The sequence below is a fragment of the Bubalus kerabau genome, chromosome 14 (assembly GCF_029407905.1).
Source record: "Bubalus kerabau isolate K-KA32 ecotype Philippines breed swamp buffalo chromosome 14, PCC_UOA_SB_1v2, whole genome shotgun sequence".
NCBI lineage: Eukaryota > Metazoa > Chordata > Mammalia > Artiodactyla > Bovidae > Bubalus > Bubalus kerabau.
In genome coordinates, this window is record NC_073637.1 from 63,642,026 (window position 1) to 63,657,493 (window position 15,468).

The 15,468-nt window shown below is 44.3% G+C and overlaps 1 non-coding gene and 1 pseudogene across 1 annotated transcript; both read left to right on the forward strand.

The window, feature by feature from the left end:
* The first annotated feature begins 409 nt into the window (after positions 1–409).
* TRNAS-GGA (transfer RNA serine (anticodon GGA)) lies at positions 410–482 on the forward strand. Its single transcript has one exon. It is a non-coding gene; the product is annotated as a tRNA-Ser (tRNA).
* A 411-nt stretch (positions 483–893) lies between these two features.
* Positions 894–1,315, forward strand: LOC129626915 (small nuclear ribonucleoprotein Sm D2-like; annotated as a pseudogene).
* Positions 1,316–15,468: the final 14,153 nt, after the last annotated feature.

Consider the following 15,468-nt stretch of genomic DNA (forward strand, 5'->3'; position numbering starts at 1 on the left):
ATCCAATTCTCAAAACTCCTAGGAGCCTTCTAGGAGTCCTGAGAAGACTCAGGACAATTGGTTAACCCAAGACAACAGAGGGCTTCCCTTGTGGCTCAGACGGTAAAGAATCAGCCTGCAATGCAGAAAACCCAGGTTCCATTCTTGGATTGGGAGGATGCCCTGGAGAAGGGAATGGCTACCCACTCCAGTATTCTTGCCTGGAAAATCCCATGTACAGAGGAGCCTGGAAGGCTACAGTCCATGGGGTCACAAATAGTCAGACATGACTGAGGGACTAACACACAACAACAGGTCCCACATGGCAAAGAACCTGAGAAAACCAGCCCTCTCCATAACAACAGGAGATGCTCTCCAAGAGCAGGATAAGTTGAGATTTCTTGATGCTTACAGAGTATTCTCAGGGGCTTCCCTGGTGGCTCAGAGGTTAAAGCGTCTGCCTGGAATGCAGGAGACCTGGGTTCGATCCCTGGGTCAGGAAGATCCCCTGGAGAAGGAAATGGCAACCCACTCCAGTACTCTTGCCTGGAGAATCCCATGGAGGGAGGAGTCTGGTAGGCTACAGTCCATGGGGTCACAAAAAGTCAGACAGGACTGAACGACTTTACTTACTATAGAGTATTCTCGAGTCTCTTCCCCAGATAGAAGCCTCCATCCTCCTCACCACCTCCCAAAGAGCTGAGCCCCCTCTCACTGCCCTTCTGAACCCTGGGGATTCTGGTGCATGGAGACTGGCCAGACCCCCATGGCAGGCACCTCATTGTCCCCACTCTGCTCTGCTCTGAGGAAAGGATGGAGCCTGGGAGCCACCCAGCCTCCTCCCCTTTAGAAATCAAAGTCTGAAATAGGCAGTCAAGAGGCTAAGGAAAAAGAAGAGACAGAAGTGACCTGAGAGCATAGTCGCCGCCACCACCACCATGGGCCTTCTCAAGAAACCCAGGAGTGAGATGATCCCAGAGAAGCTGCAGACGCGGGAAGAGGAGAAGGTTAACTCGAGGCCACTCTCCGTGCTCGCGCAGCTGGTCAAGAACAACACCCCGGTGCCCATCAACTGCCGCAACAACAGGAAGCTCCTGGACACTGTGAAGGCCTCCGACGGGCACTGCAACACAGTGCTGGAGACGCGAAGGAGAGGTGGGCTGAGGTTTCCAAGGGTGGCAAGGGCAAGAAGAAGTCCAAGCCAGTCAACAAGGACAGCTACATCTCAAAGATATTCCTGTGCTGGGTCTTCGTGGTCCTGTGAGACCCGCTCATCCCTGACAAGGAGGGGCCTCCTCCCCGCCGTCAGAACCTACCCCTCATTCTTGTTTGTTAAACAACAAACAAAAATACTAAGGAGCACTGATATTCCATTTAAAACTGCAACTCTCCCCCACATCTCCAGCTTTATTCCTCTCCATTGTGTTTATCATCTTCTTACATTCTGTTTTACTTGATTTCTTGGTTGTCTGTTTTCCCCTTCTAGAAAGTAAAATCCTCGAGAGCAGGGATTTCTTTCTTCTTTGCACACTGCTATATCCTAGCACCTAGACCCTGCAACACTGTAGGCTCTGAAAATATTTCTTAAATGGCTGAAGCAAATGAAGAGTATTTATTGGATTTGAAAGTGGCTCTATCTTTTTGACAGATCATAACAGGTCAAAGCTTTAAAATTTCAAATACTGTGAGTTTTACCCATGTCCTCCTTGAAATATTATGAAAGTTTATCACAAGCATCTCTAAAAAGGCTGAAGTTTTAAAATGGATGCAAGGCTTAAAATAGTAAATGATAGTGTTTTCTTTGTTGTTTTTCTTCTATCTGCCTCGTCCCCTCCACCAACACCACTGCCTTCCCACACCCACCCCTGCCCTCCATTGCAACATACACATATACATCCTCTTGGATTTTGCCCCCCTTAGGCATCTAGACTATTTTGTAAATTTAAAAATACCATGATGGAAGGAGGGAGAAAAGAGTCTGTTTTTAGTTTTAAAAGCCTAGGCCCTGAGAAAATTCAGAGCATAGGAAAATCGTGAGTATGGGTCAGATATTTATACCCTCAGACCAGGAAAAGATTTCCCAGGCTGTTGAGGGCAACCACTTGTTTTCTGTATCTATGACTCTGTTTCTATTTTGTTAATGTTCTTCTTCTTTTTTTTTTTTACTGTTTTTTAAAAATTTAATTTTTGGTTGCTGTCTGCAGGGCTTTCTCTAGTGGTGGTAAGCGGGGGCTACTCTTTGTTGCAAGGCAAGGCCTTCTCATTGCGGTGGCTCCTCTGGCTGTGGAGCGCAGGCTCTACGACACCTGGGCTCAGTAGCTGTAGCACTTGTGGGCTCAGTACTTGTGGCACAGGAGCTTAGTTGCTCTGTGACACGTGGAATCTTCCCAGATCAGATCATGTCTTTATCCATGTTCCCTGCACTGGCAGGTGGATTCTTGTCCACTGTACCCCGAGGGAAGTCCCTTTTTATTTTTACTATTTTAAAAATATGTATTTATTTATTTGGCTGTGTTGGTTGCAGCATCAGGATCTTGGTTGCAGCTCGTGGGGTTTCCACTGCCGCTCTCGGGCTTTGCTCCAGTTGTGGTGAGCAGGCTCTGGAGTGAGCAAGCTCAGTAGCTGCAGCACGTAGGCCTAGTTGCCCTGGGCATGTGGGATCTTAGTTCCCCAGCAGGGGATCTAATCCATGTCCCCTGCATTGGAAGGCAGATTCTTACCACTGTAAACAAAACAGGAGGTCCCTGTTTTGTTTCTTAGATTCCACATGTTAGTGAGACCATACAGAACTTACTTCAGTTGGCATAATACCCTCTAGATTCATCCACTGTATCACAAATGGCAAGATTTCATTCTTTTTATGGCTGGATAATATTCCATTGTGTGTGTATGTATATGCATATACACAGTGGAATATTCTTCTTTATTCCTTTGTTGATGGCCACTGAGGTGGTAATGTGATGTTTTACAAAAACAACACAGATATGTGGGATTATGGATTATTTTGTGTGTTCCCTTTTGTGAACAAAAGGGATGACAGATTTAAATCAATTTGGCTCCAGGCATACTGGAACAAGATTTTGTTAGTGCCCCATTCTCCCCCTTACACTGAGGCTCTTCCAGGCCCAGTTACAAGTCTTGCACTACAGTAGATGTAGCCACAACTAATATAGCTTCCAAAGAGGACAAGTCAAGTGAGCCCCCTGGGATCAGGAAAAGCAGCAGGAGGAGGGGCAGTGAAGTCTCCTTGTTTAAATGCATGTCATGTGTGTTCAGCTCAGATATTTCTCTTATTAAGCTCATATTCTATGTGATTAATACCATTTATAAGGTTTCATAGATACATATCCCTATAATGTTACACAACAAATTGTGTGGCTACCCTAGACACAACTTCAAAAAATTCACCTTCTGAATTATTCCTTCTATATGACTTCCTGATCCTTTATTGACAGACCTACAACCCTCATGATTTTAAGTGTCTCTTGCTGATATTTTGCAATAGGAAATCTAGGCTTAAAGAAATTTCTGCCAGGTCATTTATTATTAATGGTGACTATTTCCCTCATTGGAGAAGGCAATGGCACCCCACTCCAGTACTCTTGCCTGGAAAATCCCATGGATGGAGGAATCTGGTAGGCTGCAGTCCATGGGGTCGCTAAAAGTCAGACACAACTGAACGACTTCCCTTTCACTTTTCACTTTCCTGCATTGGAGAAGGAAATGGCAACCCACTCCAGTGTTCTTGCCTGGAGAATCCCAGGAACGGGGGAGCCTGGTGGGCTGCCATCTATGGGGTCACACAGAGTTGGACACGACTGAAGTGACTTAGCATTAGCATTAGCATTTCCCTCATTAAGTTACAAACGAATGAGGTACTTTAGAACCCAGAAGAAGCCTCCTGAACCTCACTTGGCGAGATTGTGTGATATGTAGGCTACTCATAGGCTAAGGAGAAGGCAATGGCACCCCACTCCAGTACTCTTGCCTCGAAAATCCCATGGATGGAGGAAACTGGTAGGCTGCAGTCCATGGGGTCGCTAAGAGTCGGACACAACTGAGCGACTTCACTTTCACTTTTCACTTTCATGCATTGGAGAAGGAAATGGCAACCCACTCCAGTGTTCTTGCCTGGAGAATCCCAGGGGCGGGGGAGCCTGGTGGGCTGCCGTCTATGGGGTCGCACAGAGTCGGACACGACTGAATTGACTTAGCAGCAGCAGCAGCATAGGCTAAGGACTTGAGGTTTATTGTATGTGTGATGGAGACACATGAAGATGCCCAAGGAGAAAGTGATCTCTGCGTTTTAAACCCTGCTTCTCAGAAGCTACTTTTGTAGCAGTATGAGCAAGGGTTGGAGCACCAAGACTGTGTGAGCAGGAAGTGGGCAGCTGCAGTGATATGAGGTAGAGATTATCAGGCCCATAGAGAGAGCTATTATTTGCTGAGTGCCCCATCTGTGTCAGAGAAAAGAGCTCAGTGTTTCTCACTGCTAGTCTCCACAATAACCTTGTGAAGCAGTTCTTAACTTCTTTTCACAGATCAGAGAAATGGAGACTTAGAGAGGTTCATTACGTTGCCTAAGTTCACACAGCTAAGAAATGTTTGTTGTGGTTGTTCCAGTGGCTGCTGCTGCTGCTGCTAAGTCGCTTCAGTTGTGTCCGACTTTGTGCGACTCAATGGACGGCAGCCCACCAGGCTCCCCCGTCCCTGGGATTCTCCAAGCAAGAACACTGGAGTGGATTGCCATTTCCTTCTCCAATGCATGAAAGTGAAAAGTGAAAGTGAAGTCGCTCAGTTGTGTCCGACTCTAAGCAACACCATGGACTGCAGCTCCTCCGTCCATGGGATTTTCCAGGCAAGAGTACTGGAGTGGGGTGCCATTGCCTTCTCCGTTCCAGTGGCTGCTGCTGCTGAGTCACTTCAGTCGTGTCCGACTCTGTGCGACCCCATAGACAGCAGCCCACCAGGCTCCCCCGTCCCTGGGATTCTCCAGGCAAGAACACTGGAGTGGGTTGCCATTTCCTTCTCCAATGCATGAAAGTGAAAAGTGAAAGGGAAGTCACTCAGTCGTGTCCGACTCTTCGCAACCCCATGGACTGCAGCCCACCAGGCTCCTCCGTCCATGGGATTTTCCAGGCAAGAGTGCTGGAGTGGGGTGCCATGTTCCAGTGGCTAGGTGCTACTAAACATTCTTCAAGGAAGAGGATAGCCCCACTCAACAGAGAACTGCTACATCTCAAATGCCAAAAGTGCCTCTTTCACGAAATACTGGAGACAATCTTAAAGGACATCTCCCTGCCAGACTGGAGAGAAGTGGGAATGAGAGACGGAATTTCAGAAATAGATGATTCAGAATCTATGAGATGTATTTTGTTATTCAGTTGCCAAGTCGTGTCCAGCTCTTTGCGACCCCGTGGATTGCAGCACACCAGGCTTCCCTATTCCTATCTCCCACAGTTTGCCAAAGTTCATGTCCATTGAATAGGTAACGCCATCCAACCATCTCAAATGAATGACGCTAAGAAGAGCTCACAAAGAGAGAACATTCTGAAAAACCAGCGAAGTCAGCATCAAAGTGTGGTTTCTGGAGCACCTGGAATCCATCAGCATCACCTGGAATTCATTAGATGCCAAACCTTAGACCCCATCCTAGACCTGCGGAGTCAGAAGCTCTGGGTTGGGGCCAACAACCTGTGACCTAACAAGCCCTCCAGGTGATTCTGATGCACAACCAATTGAGAGAACCATCGAGGGAAGGGCTGGGCAGAAAATGAGGAAAAGAGTGCAAGAAAAGAGAAATGAGAGTTTCTGGAAGAAGTGGTCAATGGAGACAAATGCTGTGGACTCAAGCAGAGTAGCCACTACATCTGATGAAACAGGATGTTCTTGATGACTTTGCCAGGAATAGTTTTCCATGGTTGGGCAGACTGAGGGCTTATCTGGAATAATAATAATAAAATGGAGAGTAAAAGAAAAAGGAGAGACCGCTAGTAGCTTTAGAAGGACATAGGGTTGAGGGAGAGTTTTTTGTAAAGAGGACAGAATTATGCTTATATAAGACAAAGGTGAAAAATAAACAAGAAAAAAAAATTAGAAGCTCAAAGTGACTGGACAGTAAGATTGAGCCGAGTGTTATAGGTAGCAGGGGCAGGGAGATACTGGTTGAAACAGGACATACCTTTCCAGAAATGGGAAGGACAAAGGCAGGGAGAAGTCCAGAGGTGTTGAAAAAGCAAGGACGTTTAACACTTAGCATGATGCCTCCCACCCAGCAGGCTCTTGGGACTAAGGAGGCCACTAAGTCGAAATTAAATTTCAGCTTGACTGTTCAGTGGCCATGTGGCCTTAGGCAGAGCAATGGACCTGAGTCTCGGTTTCGCCCATCTGTGAAAGGACAGGCCAGATCTTAAGCAGAGCTCAAAGGGGGAGGAGCTGGGAAGCAACCTTGGAAAATGAGAAGATCTGGAACAATTCCTGTGAGGAATGGGAGACAGAGACCAGTAAAAAGAGCAAGTACGCAACCTGGTAAAGTGTACATAAGGAGCTTGTGAAACCAGAATGGTACAAAACTTAAAAATAATGTTCCAGCTCTGGACTGACATTCCAGTCCTTCTTATTTTGGTTCAACTTCTGTATACATCAAACAACAAATAACCCCAAACCCAGGATTGTGTGGTTACTGAGAAAGGAAGAGCTGCTTATAGCGGATTAATTTTATGTATCGTCTTGACTGGATCACTGGGTACCCAGATGATAGTCAAACTTTATTCTGAGAGTTTCTGTGTGGGTGTGTTTGGATGAGATTAATATTTAAATGGATGGACCCAGGTAAGGCAGACTGCCCTCCCTGATGTGAGTGGGCCTCATCCAATCAGTTGAAGACCTGAATAAAACAAAAGGCTGACCTCCCACAAGTCAGAGAGAGTTCTCCCGCCTGATGGCCTTAGAGCTTGGACATTAGTTTTTCCTCATTCTACTGCAGCGTCTGGCCTTCAGACTCAAACTACGACATCAGCTCTGGCGATCTGGGACTTTCCAGCCTCCATAACTGTGTGAGCCAATTCATTATAAAAAAATCTCCTCTCAGAGTTTCCTATTGGTTCTGTTTCTCTGGAGAATCCCCCCAACTACTCTACTGTCTCCCTGCATGATTTTACCATTCATCCCCCTCACTTTTGGAGAGGATTTGAAAGGGCTGCTTAGCATCATGAAATTTCAGGCGAGCCTTTCAACATGCAAACTGTTCCTTACAGGAGCAAAAGCAGGCTCATTGGAAAGGGGTTCTGAAATGAAGCGAGAATAAGGGAAAACAGAATAAACAGAAGAATTACCAAGGTAAAACAATCAAAAGAGAACCAGAATGTTAAAAGATTGTGACCAAACAAAATAAGGCATGAAAGATACGTAAAGTTATCAAAGAAGGAGAAAAAAAAAAGGAAAAATGGAGAAGTCTTGATAAATGTTATTGGGCCTCACAATTTCAACGTGGGATTTGATGAGTTTGGGGAGACTAAACTGGAGAGTTAACTTTTCCAGGGAGGAGTAACTGAAGCTGTGTGTCTGAGTTTGAAGATAAGAGCCTTCCAAATCATTTATTTTAGAAAAGGAATTCTGAGGCAAGGGCAAACAGCCAATTAAAATCTGTAGCACTTTGGGAAAAGCTCACACTTCCCTTCAACTAAAGTACCTAATTAGACGGCCCCATTCCAGAACTAACACTAGCAATTCTCAAGCAATCAATTCCTTGTTCCCAATGGTCACACCTCTCTGAAGTTGCAGTACTTCCTGAAAGAGTTAGGAATGCAATATTAGCTGAGCCAGATGAATACTTTAAATGACTTAAGAGGCAGAGGCAAGATAGAGGTTAGAGTAGCAACCATTTATATGATAGATTTATTTATTTTAGAAAAATATTTATTTTCTTGGCTGTGCTGGCTCTTAGTTGCAGCATGTGGGATCTTAGTTCTTTGACTAGGGATCGAACCCCAGGCCCCCTGCATTGGGAAAGTGGAGTCTTAGCCACTGGACCACCAGAGAAGTCACTCTGATAGATTTCTATATTAAGTTAAAGAATAGAGATCATAGCTGCTTGTTTCCCAGCAAAAGGGCATAATGGATTGAAGCAAAAAGACAACTTGCCCCCGTCATGAATGTGCAAGTGAGACATACATATTGGGAAAATGGGAAGGAAACCAGTGTCCTCCACCCCCACGAGCCCTGTTGTCATATGCTGGCTATTGTCAAAGAGCTGCCATACCATGAGTTAGCTGGGTATGTATGTATCCAATAGGGTCTAAACTGCCAAGTAATTTTATAAACACATGATGACTAGGAGTTTGAAGAAATAGGGGCAGAAATTCATAGTAAAGTTCACAAATTACTAAACTCTGCCTGGATCTCTATGGACATTTGCAGGATACCATTGAGTCTGTTCGCAAAGCACTCTTAAAGAGTGATGGGGTGGACAGCTTTGGGGTGCAAAGTCCAACATACTTCCTGGCATAGAAAGTTCTCAATAAATCCAGGTACTGGATGAACCCAGCACTGGCCATAAATGTGACAAACACGTGAGTAAGAGCCCTGCTGGGGATTCTTGAAACATGTCAATCAGACCCTACGGTGGATTCCCTTTGCTATGAGAACTCAATCTAGGTTCTCTGCCGTGGGCTGTAAGACCCTACCGGCTTCAAACTGTTGACACCCCTCTAGGTCAGAAGCTGTGCTGACCTTGCTATTCGAACCCTCTGAGTGCCTTCCCTGCCTGGGCCTTTGCATCTGCTGTTCCTCCAGCCAGGGATGGTCCTCCCCTAGTTCTATGCAGGCCCAGCGTCTTCTAGGGCAAGTCACCACCCTATTTAAAGCAGCTCTCTTCACCCCTTCTCAGCCCAGGTCACTCTCTTATCACCTCACAGGGTCAGAGGTGCAAGGCTGTACTTGATGTGTTTGTTGTCGCCCCACCACCAACAGATCAGCTCCAGGTGGGCAGGGTCCTTCTCCAGACTGCTTCAACACAGCCAGGTTTTCACAACTAGTCAACATTTGCTGAAGGAAATGGATTCTGCCCTCAGGGAACTCATAATGTGTACCTTCAGGGAAGGGTTGTCCAGTGAAAGAATGTGAAGTCACTCAGTGGTATCCTGACTCTTTGTGACCCCATGGACTGTAGCCTGCCAGGCTCCTCTGTCCATGGGATTTTTCAGGCAAGAATACTGGAGGGGGTTGCCATTTCCTTCTCCAGGGGATCTTCCCAACCCAGGGATCGAACCCAGGTCTCTGGCATTGTAGGCAGACTCTTTATTGTCTGAGCGACCAGGGAATCCCCTGGTGAATGAACGAACTAGAGATATTCTCTATAGAGAGTGTATCTATATTCTCCATAGAGAGTGTAGAGGAGTGTCAGTGACATGTACCAAAGCAGCAGAGACCATCAGACCAGTTAATCCTCACATAGCTTATTTCTCAGACATTGCTGGAAAGGAGTGCTGACTGTTGTCATGACAACTGGCAATAGCAGAGTTCCCTGAAACAGATGTGTGACGACCTGGTAGTGGGGGAGGGGTTGGCAGCCTGCTGCAGCTAAGTCCAACTGCAAGATGAGTGGAACAAAGGAAAACACGAAAATAAAGACACTGACAGAAAAGGCCATTAAACCTTGGAATAAATAGCATGAGTACTGAAAGGAGTAAAACCTTGAAGTGTAAAACTCCCCATCTTTCATAAAGGGGAATTCAAATTAATTTTTTATCTACATTGATATAAATATATGAGAAAAGAATTGAGGGAATTTGTATGTAATTTGAAAATTTAAAAACCTGGCAGGCTTTTAAAATTTAGAAATAATAAATATATATTAGAAAATATATATATATTTATTTATATATAAATAAATATATCTTTTATTTATATATAAATAAATAAATATAGATCATAAAATTTATCCTTTTAAAATGTCCAATTCAGTGTGCTGTGCTGTGCTTAGTCCCTCAGTCATGTCTGACTCTCGCGACCTCATTGACTGCCGGCCAGGCTCCTTTACCCATGGAATTCTCCATGTCAGAATACTGGAGTGGGTTGCCATTCCCTTCAGGGAATCTTCCCAACCCAGGGATTGAACCTAGGTCTCCCACATTGCAGGCCGATCCTTTACCATCTGAGCCACCACATCAGTGGGTTTTGATATATTCACAAAGCTATGCAACTATCACCATTATCTAATCTCAGACTATTTTTATCACTCCTAAAAGAATTGGATACAATTAGTAGTCACTCCCAAATCCCTCCCTCTTCCTGGTCTCTACCAACCATCAGTCTTTCTGGATCTTTGGCTTTGCCTATTCCTGACATTTCATATAAATGGAATCATACAAATATATGACCTTTTATGTCTGGCTTCCTTCACTTGGCATAATGTTTTCAAGAGTCATCCATGTTGTGGATTGGAACTCCATTCCTTTTTATGGCTGAGTAATATTCCATTGTGTGGCTATACCACAGTTTATTCACTCATCCATCATAAGTTGCTGGGCACATGTGTCGTGTCCACTTTTTGGCTATTATAAATGATGTTGCTATGAACTTTCATGTACAGGCTTTGTAAGGATATATGTTTACAATTCTCTGGGGATTATGCCTTGGAATAGAATTTCCAGTCATATGATCCTGGTGAGTTTTTAATGGGGGAATTTGCCTTCAAACTATATGTAGCTAGAGAAAAACTGATTTCAATTCACATGAGATGTAGAAGAGACAAGAAACAAACATCAGGTAACATAAAAAATAATACTAACAATAAAAACAGCAGCTAACAAGTTAAACCCCTCCTCTGCGCCATGTGCCTTACTAGGAGTTGGTACACACCATGAGGTTTAATTCTCACAATAATCCTAGAGTGTTGTTATAATTATCCCTCTTCTGCAGGTAAAGAAATGGGTTCAGACCCCAGGATGTCAGGCTGCTCAAGACCACACAAGAAGAGAGCACACACATCTGAACGTGGCAGGGATGTCCAGCTCCAAGAGGCCAGCAGAGACCACAGACCGCTGGGGCATTCCTCACCAGCACCCATGACCTAAATTCCCATCAGCGAGACTCTGGTCAAGTTGAAAACAAACATAAAACAATAATAAAATAATATTCTGCTTTCAGAACCCACACCGAGAAGCTAAATTAAAAAGAAGGAAAGCATCCATTTTGCACAAAGGGACATTGTTCCTGGGTAAGTGAGCTCTTTCGACCTGTGAGCAGACATTCCTCCAGCAGCAGTGCTCGGGCACACTGAGGCTGAGCAAGGGTGGAGACAAGGCTGGCTAGGAGGCTGTCAAGAGAGCAGGGCCGGGGTGGAGAAGGGGAGGAGGAACCCCAAACGCTGGAGTGCCTGGATCAAAGGGCGAGACAAGGAACAGAGAGCAGAGGTGGGTGTGAGAGGCTGGGGTAAGGGGGTGTGGAGGTTTGAGTTTGGATGTCCCTCTTTCCTCCCTTAGCCAGTTATCCTGCCACTGGGTTCAAGAAGGAGGCAAAATCTGTGACAACACATCCCTGGTGAAAACCACCCGCACACAAGGTAGATGTCTGTGTACACAACTTGCCTCTTTCCAAGGCCACCCTGTAAACTGCTAAACTTCTTGCTGAAGACCTGAGCTGTTCACTTTTATGAACCTCTTAAATCCCTCAAAGAGTCAAGAGACAAATAATGTCCTTCAAGAACATGTACTGAACGTCCCCTTAAAATCTCCCTCCAGAGCCTGGCATGGCAGCCGCTCTGCACACAATGAGTGCTAAGTGAGTGCTGACTGACAGGAGAAATTATATTCCCTTTAGAGCCACCCAGCTGTGTTTTCAATTCCGCTGATTCAATATTTCCCATCAGAAACAGCTTTTGGTCTTTCAATATTGCAACTGGTTTACCCTCGTGCGCAGAAAGGCACAAAGTATACGTAGCTGTCTTTTGTGATCAAAGAGAAAGCTGTCTCGTGTAGCAATCTGAGGCCCATCAACAATGACCCAGAAAGCTAGCCTTTGCTCTCCTGGGAAATCAAGTCTGGCAATCAGAGTGAAAAGAAGCTGGGCTGGCTCTGCCAGTTAAGAGACAAAGAGAGCCACCAGACACACAGCATGTTAGAACAGAAAGGGCAGAACAGCTCATTGCTCCGGTGTCCAACCTGACACAGTGCGCTAGCCACTATCACCTGAAGCTGTCCACGTTAACCAAGTTCAAATAAGATTACAAGGGCAGTCCCTCAGTCACCCCAGCCACACTTTAAGTGACCTGTGGCCACCTGTGATAGAGGACCACACTGGGTAGCAGAGACACAGAATGTCCATCACCATAGGAAAATCTCTTGGATAGTGCCGAACCAGACCAACCATGTGGTCAGATCTGGAAAAAAAAAAAAAGGAAAAAAATAGACACAGATGTATAGAACAGTCTTTTGGACTCTGTGGGAGAGGGCGAGGGTGGGATGGTTTGGGAGAATGACATGTATAGTATCACATGTGAAACGAATCACCAGTCCAGGTTTGATGCAGGATACAGGATGCTCGGGGCTGGTGCACTGGGATGACCCAGAGGGATGGTACAGGGAGGGAGGTGGGAGAGGGGTTCAGGATGGGGAACACATGTACACCCGTGGCGGATTCATGTTGATGTATGGCAAAACCAATACAATATTGTAAAGTAATTAGCCTCCAATTAAAATAAATAAATTTATATTAAAAAAATAAAAACAAACAAAAAAAAATTTGTCTATTCTGTACCCACTGACAGAAATAACAGGTTGACTTTTTTGGACCGATATCCTTAACTGTTTTCAGACTTTGGACTTCACAGATCAGTAAAATACCTCTTTCTTATTTGGGGTTGCCAAGTTTATACTTTGTCAAGTAAGGCTGCCACCAGATGACTCTAAGGCCCACCAAGGCAGGCACTGTGCCTTTTTACTGCCCAGCATCATTTAGGCATATGCCCTGTACCTAAAACAATGCCTGGTGCCTGGTATGTGCTCAGTAACTGTCTGCTAAGTAAGTGATTACACAGGCACACACTGACATCCTTATTTTTTTCATGTTTTTGGTGAAAACTCTGTCACTGGCTGGCACCAGAAAGGTGTCTGGGTTCTACACACACACACCACACACACACACACACACACAAGGCTGGATTAAGTAAGAAAATGAATATGAGTCATCTAACATTTTCTGAGAACTTTACATGAATAAATACTTGTAACAAAATATAACAAATCAGAATGGGCTTCTCTAAACTGTATTTCACAACTAACCTGAGGGGCAGTGAAGGGGAGCGGGGAGAGACTGTTAGCTTTTCAACGGCACCAGAGTGCCCTCTTGTGGGAAAATAGAGTACTTGTGTGGTCTCAACTTTTAAAAAACATGTTTCTAGTAACACATTAAAACCTGTACTGACAAGTAATTATTCTGAGAATCAGCCCAAATATGTATACCGGTCACTATAAAATCTGGCCAGTTGTGTTGGTGAAAAAGATAATTAAGAAAGATTTGTCACAGAACTATTCAACGAGGTCATCTACATACCTAGGAAATAGTGAGACCCATTAGAACTGCTTTTTAGGTCTGACATTCTGGTTTGTTTATCCTCTAGTTAAAAAAAGAAAACTACCACTGCCAGGTTTAAGGCAGTGTTGTACATACTGTTTGCTCCACTTTTGGGCAAACATCAACAAAAATTTTTGCTGTATCCAATTTATTTTTCACTTTTGATATCATTTTTTTTGTTGTTTACAGAAACTATTCTTTGAAGCTCTGTTACGGCTGCACTTTCACACTTTATAAGTAGTGATAAACCATACCCACAGTGGATTTTCCATTAAAAGACTAAAAATGGGACTTTGATCATTTTAGCTGATTTTTGCAAATTTCAGCTTGATACTCTGTGGCCTTGCAAGGGCAATGGACACCGACGCTGGTCGGTTTTGGCCAAGGCAGAGCTTTCTGCTTCTCCTGATCCATGTAGATGTAGAATGCTGGTCTGGCTGACAGGTAGGAAAAGCTGACTTATCCATGATGATCCTATTAAGTGTGGTCTGTGTGAAATAGAGAAGAATCACTATTTGAATGAGACCTCAGGAAGCTCACAAATTTTTAAGTCAACAACCCCCTCTGGGTGGAGGGGTTCAGAAGATGAATCTTTAAAAAGCAGTCTCAGATTGCAATTGGCTGACACTAGCATCTGAGCCTCTTGTGTGCTTGTAGGTAATTCCTCAGACGTACTCCTTAGACTGTTAACCACAGCTCTAGAGAATTTAGCAATGAATTTGCATTTTTGTTAAATTCTGCAGGTAAAGAACCACTGTGGACATAATCAAGTTCAATTCTGAGCAACTGTTAGGAAATGTCGCTTGTGTGTGCTGCCTGCCTTTTGCTTTGTTGTAAACTTTCTTCTTCTTGTTATTTTGACAGTTCTTGCATGAAGGTTGCTGTCCTGTTTCCCCTCAGTTTCATTTTTTTAATCTAGCTAAACAATCCCAGGGGTATTCTCTACTGCTAATCACTTCCATGGTTTTATTCTGTTTCCTTTTTCCACTCACAAGTCACTGGACTCGGATCTAAGAATATTCTATGGGTTAATCTGCCAGTAAATAAAATAGTTCTGATGTGTCGTATTTCCCTTTTTTAAAAAGGCCAGAATTACATTCATATATTAAAATAAAGCTATCCATGCTAGCAAAATAAAGACCATAAAAAACTTTACAATACTGAAATGGGTAAACTTCAATTTAGAGACAAGAACTAAATTAGAGCAGTTTTCAACAAATTTCCTCTGGAATACTGTTACAGACTTTCTAGGAGAAACCATCCTTTACTAATGTTAACAGGAAACAATAACCACATTTCTTCTAAAGGCCAGCAAGGTTTTCATTATAAGCTGTTCCACAGTATTTGTGTATACCATGTTTAACCTTGTGTGTGCATGCTAAGTCGTTTCAGTTGTGTCCAGCGCTTTGCGACCCTATGGACCACAGCCCGCCAGGTTCCTCTGTGAATGGGATTCTCCAGGCATGAACACTGGAGTGGGCTGCCATGCCCTCCTCCAGATCTTCCTAACCCAGGGGCAGAACCCAAGTCAGTATCTCCTGCGTTGGCAGATGGGTTCTGTACCACTAGCGCCGCCCGGGAAGCCATTTTAACCTTGTGTACATGTTAATTTCCAACATTTGGGGCTATTTAAAGTGAGAGCAAAGAACAGTTCACATCTGCTGAGTATCTGTTACATATACAATATTACTTTAAAGGTACTACTTGATACATGCTCATTCAGAAAGCTCCACCCAGAACACACAGTGTCTGCTTAAGGGTGACTCTAGCAAGTAGGAAAATCTTCCAGGCTGAATAACTAGCACAGAACACCTGAGCACATCGTCCAAATGTTCTGGGCCAAAAGAGTGACACAGCTCATTATCTGATGACCCACACTCCATGCCTTTTCCACATCACTGTCTATCTTGAAAAGAG